A 6,000-nucleotide genomic window follows, 5' to 3' on the forward strand; every position below is an offset into this window, starting at 1 on the left:
GTGAAATTCTGATGTTAAAACACAGATAAGACCAAATTTTAGTATTACCAATAACAGTTAAGTTTAGTCTCAAGCCCTTTATTAAGCAAGACAACAACTTTTGACTGTGACACCTGTCACTTTTTTAATGATTAACAAACAAAATAATATAAGCACAGTCCAATTGAAAATTAAATTTGATTTAAACTTAATTCCTTTTGGAAATATATGCTATTAAGAAATTGTATATTGTAGCATAGTTAGAAAAATAAAGTCTTCTTTAACTTCTATTGTTATCATTTCATACATGGGAAGGAAAAATTACAATGTTCTAATAAATTGAATAAATGAAACACGAAGAACTTATTAAATGTTAATGAACATTATTAAAATAAATTTGTTCTGAGGAACAGGTTAATTTTAATGAAGTCCTCCATCATCTTCTCCTTTACTGTCTTGTCTTGGGCAAGCCTATGAGCTGAAGTAATTAGGTGGACTTCACAGTTCAATGCAGGTAAGACTGAGAAAATCAGAAAGTTTAACATGTGGGTTCCTTTTTAGTAGCAGATACAGGGTATGGGTTTATATGACATTGGGTTTCTGAGGTTAGTCAAACACTGTTTATACTAGGGATTGCAGGAGCAGGAATTTCTGAAGCTCATGTAGAGTAAAAAGCCTATTAAAGATAACTTCAAAATTAATAGCTCACAGCCAAAATAAAATCAGTAATATGCTAAACATTGCTTTCTTCATCATGTAAAGGATTAATGTGAATTAATAAATTAAGTTATATGAAACTGCACATAATTATGATGTTTAAGCAGTAACAGAATCCAGACCAAATGTTACATATTGGTAATGTAAAATGAAGTTCAATGTGCACTGTGTAAATTAATGAAAAATTGGTACAAATACAGAAAGCAAAGGGGGTGCAGGTATGATCACTAAATAAATTTCATATAAATAATGTAAGTCAAATTAAAACCCACCAGGGTGAGCAGCTTTACATGCCTGTGCCAAATCCCAAAAATGCTTCTTTGGGTCATCTATCTATCTATCTATCTATCTATCTATCTATCTATCTAACTATCTGTCCCAAAAACGAACCATAGACCTATGGCCTTTCCCTGTCTAAAAGCCTGTGCAAAATGTCGCGAAGAAAGGTTCCCTGGTATTGATTTGCATACCTGGCAAATGCACATTCAGCTTTACAATATTATATGTTGACAAAAATGAAACTAATGAACTGGTTTTCCAATGGCATTAAATTAAATTTAAGTAAACAGAATTCAAACTTGGGCAGAAATGCAGCAGATTGCATTAAATCAAAATAAACATATATTTAAATGTATAAATAATGTATCATGTACATAAATGTAATATATTTTATTTAGGGAATACAAGTGTTGCACAATGGAAGTGGGTGTCTGTAACTTGATTGGACACCTTATGAAAAAGACTTAAAGACAATAAAAAGTCTTAATGAGAAAGTCTTAATGAGACTCTCCACATCCAGAATGTACAGAAGCAGTTGAGAAGGCGAATAGTATGGTCAGTTTTTACAGTAGCATATGATGGTTATAAATCAAGAAAGGTTATTCTTAAGGTATACAATGCATTTCTTTTTTTTTATTTTTTTATTATTTTTATTAATTTTATTTCACTCCATACAAAGCAATCAAGTTTTTACAAAAAGAAAAATAGAGTTAAGAACAGATCGATCCCCACCCTTGAGAGAGAGAGCAAGCCAAACGCATAAAATTTAAGCTTTTAAACATACCTAAATTAATAAATTCTCTGTGCTTTATGAACTTATTTTAAAATATTACTGATTAGATCCTGCCATGTTTTGAAAAACGTCTGTACGGATCCTCTAACTGAGTATTTGATCTTTTCCAACTTCAAATAATATAACACATCAGTTTCCCACTGACTTAAAGAGGAGAGTTTGGATTCTTCCAGTTTATCAGAATAAGTCTGCGTGCCAAAGTGTAGTGAATGCAATCACAATTTGTTTGTCTTTCTCCACTTTAAGCCCCTCTGGAAGAACCCCAAACACAGCTGTTAATGGGTTAGGAGGGATTGTGAGTCCAAGGCTATCTGAAGGTAATTAAAATTTTTGTCCAGAATAATGTTAATTTGGTGCAGGCCCAGAACATGTGACCTAGTGAGGCTGGGACTTGGTTTGCAGCGTTCACAGGTTGGATCATGCCCTGGAAACATTTTGGAGAGTTTTAGTCGAGACAGATGTGCTCGATATATAATTTTAGTTGTATAATTGTATGCTTTGCATATGGAGCTCGAGTGAATTCTCTGCATTGCTACTTTCCACTCCTTTTCTGATATATTAATTGAGAGATCTTTTTCCCAGTGTCCTCTTGGATCTTTGAAAGGAGGGATTGTAAAATGATTTTATATATTGTAGAGATGGAGTCTAAGTCCTTGAGATTGAGCAATATTTTTCCAGCATGGATGAGGGTGCAAGATGAGGAAAATCTGGAAGGTTCTGTTTAACAAAGTTCCTGATTTGAAGATAGTGAAAGAAATGTGTAGCTGGAATGTTAAATTTGGAATGTAATTGTTCATAGGATGCAAAGACGTTGTCTATATAAAGATCTCTAAGCAAGTTAATTCCAAATTTTTCCAGATATTAAAAACTGCATATGTTTGTGAAGGTTGAAAGAGGTGGTTCTCCTGCAGAGGTGCCACAGATAGAAGCTTCTCCGTCTTAAAATGCTTTCTACATTGGTTCCAGATTCTAAGTGAGTGGAGCACAATTGGGTTATTTGTATATTGCCGATAGCGTGTGTTTATTGGAGCACAGAGCAAGGAATACAAAGAAGTACTGCAGGATTTTACTTCTATTGTGGTCCAAGCCTGTGTATGTTCTTCTATTTGTGTCCAGGTTCTTATCACTGTATATTTGCTGCCCAGTAATAAAACTGGAAGTTAGGTAGAGCCATGCCACCTTCTGCCTTTTGTCTTTGTAGGGTCGCTCTTTTGATGCGTGGATGTTTTGAATTCCAAATAAATGAGGTTATTGTTGAATCTAATTGCTAAAGAATGATTTATTAATGTATATTGGGATGTTTTGAAATAAAAAGGAGCTTAGGAAGAATATTCATCTTAACAGTGTTAATTCTTCCAGCTAGTGTGAGATGAAGGGTTGACCATCTATGCAAGTCTTGTTTAATTTTTTCCATGCAGACGCGAAATTTTGTTGATAAAGAGCTTTATGTTTACTTGTGATGTTTACCCGAGGTATTTAAACTGTTCTGCAATGATAAAAGGCAGGGTGTCTAATCTAATATTATATGCTTGAGAATTCACTGGAAAGAGTACACTTTTATTCAGATTAATTCTGAGACCAGAGATCTTTTGAAATTCTGTGAGTGCTGCTAAGACTGCAGGCACAGAATTTTCTGGGTCTGATATATACAGTACCATGTCATCTGCATATAATGAGATTTTCTGTTCCAGTCCTTCTCTGCTAATCCCCTTTATCTGATCAGTATTTCGACAATGTATTGCCAGTGGTTCAATGGCAATTGCAAACAGCAGCGGTGACAAGGGCATCCTTGTCTAGTGCCACGTTCTAGTTTAAAGTAGTCTGAGCAAATGTTATTGATACAAACTGAAGCTTCTGGGTTAGTATACAGTAATTTAATCCATGCACAAATGTTGGGCCAAACCCAAACTTCTCCAATGTAGTAAAAGGTATTTCCATTCAATCATGTCGAATGCTTTTTCTGCATCCAATGATAATAATATTTCTGGGGTGTTTGATTTAGTTGGTGAGTATATTACGTTAAACAGGCGTCGAAGATTTGAAGATAAGTGCGGCCCCTAATAAATCCAGTTTGGTCTTGTGATATTACCGAGGGAGCACTTTCTCCATCCTTCTAGCTATGATTTTAGAGAGTATTTTAACGTCGTTATTCAGAAGTGAAATTGGTCTGTATGATGCACATTGTAATAAGTCCTTATTTTGTTTTGGAAAAACAGTGATTAGTGCTTGGCGAATGGTTTGTGGAAGAGATTGGTTATCTCTAGCTTCTGTAAATGTTGCTAATAGGAGGGGAGCTAGCTGAGCAGAGAATTTCTTGTAAAATTCTGCAGGGTAGCCATCAGGGCCTGCTGCTTTCCCGCCTTGGAGTGACTTTATAGCATCTAGTAATTCTGATAACGCCAGAGGTTTATCAAGTTCCTCTGTACTAAAAGCGTCTATTTGTGGTATCTGTAATGTATCCAGAAATGCATTAGATTGTGTATTGTCTTCTTTAAACTCAGTAGTATATAGGGATTTATAGTAGTCTCTGAAAGTGTGCATTATATTTTTGTGTTCGACGATTTTATCTCCGTTCGTGTTGGTGATTACGAGATTGCGTTGCACTTCTTGCTTGTGAATTTGTTGAGCTAAAAGCTTATTAGCTTTCTCTCCATGTTCATAATAATGATTAATAATAATAATAAAGATCATAGGTGCATGGTCAGAAATAACAATAGCATCGTATTCACAAGATTTAATCATAGGCAAGAAGTTATTGTCTATAAAGAAGTAATCAATCCTTGAGTAACAATGATGCACTGGTGAGTAGAAAGAATATGTTCTTGAATTTGGGTTTAAAAACCTCCAGGGGTCTTATAAGTTGTGTTCAGTTATAAACTTTGTAATTATCTTTGCGGTGTTAGATGCCGTTCCCCCTGTGGAGGAAGTCCTATCTAAAAGTGGATTTAGAACACAATTGAAGTCCCCCGCCATTATAACTTTATGAGAGTTCAGATTGGGAATGGATGCAAATAAATTTTGTATAAATTCCTTATCATCAACATTAGGTGCATAAACATTTATCAAAATCATTTTACAGTTAGATAAGTCTCCCATGACCATTATATATCTCCCTTCAGGATCCAAAATTACATCTGATGCTACAAATGGTACTGTTCTATGTATAAGAAATCCCACACCTCTAGTTTTCTTTGTAAAACTAGAATGGAACATTTGACCAGTCCAGTCTTTTTCCAGCCGGAACTGATCCTTACTTAGTAAGTGGGTTTCCTGTAAAAATACTATTTTAGCATTTAGACCTGTTAGGTGAGAGAGTACTTTCTTTCTCTTTAATTCGTGATTCAGGCCTTTAACATTCCAACTTACGAAGTTAACTGTCCCGTGATGGAGACACTGATTCTGAGTTTTTGATGTCATTTTATAGTCTTAACTGGAAGTGAGACAGCTTCGGCCTTAATTTCCTATTTCCCCTAGAGTTGTTGCCATGCAGCTTATTATTACGTTGGTAGTTATAATTATTAAGATTAATAGGATAGATTAGGTATAGATCAAGCCTGCTCTCTTTCTCTCCCCCCCTTAACCCCCCACCCTCCCTTTTTGCCTCCCAAGTGAGGCTAAAACCCACTTCACATAGTCCCAGTCCTCTGACATACCCAGAGACAGAGCACGTCCAAAGCAAAACAAGCCCCAGTGCAGCGGCGCTTTAGGGTTAAAAGATAGAGATATCTGTTACCAATATAGTCTTTAAAAAAAGAAAAAAAAAAAAAAAAAAAGAATTTTGCACTTAAAATATATATATAGTCTTCAGCAATTTTAGTGCATTAAGATGATACACCCAGATAATAAACCCGGGTGATGGTGTTAAAGATGTGTCCAAAATAAGCATAACAAGTCTTAATGCAGTAATAGCAATAACAATAAACCAAGGGTATGATATTGAACAGTCTTGTTTAGGGTAGAGATGAAGTAATTAGAAAAAGAAAAAAAAAAGGAAAGAAAAAGTAATTAAGCACAATAAAACATAAACAGATAGCGCCCTAGTAATACTAAGTAATAATGAGAACAAATGAGAATATGTGCTGATAAAAACCCTTATTTTAAAATGAATAGATCAGACAGTAGATTATTAACCGCCATGACTCACTATTATGTATCAGAATTGTCCCGGGATCAGCTTTCTTAATCCCTTTTCTGCATCTTCCTTGCTAGCGAAGACATAGAATTGACCCTGC

Source organism: Polypterus senegalus, chromosome 7 (assembly GCF_016835505.1).
Source record: "Polypterus senegalus isolate Bchr_013 chromosome 7, ASM1683550v1, whole genome shotgun sequence".
NCBI lineage: Eukaryota > Metazoa > Chordata > Cladistia > Polypteriformes > Polypteridae > Polypterus > Polypterus senegalus.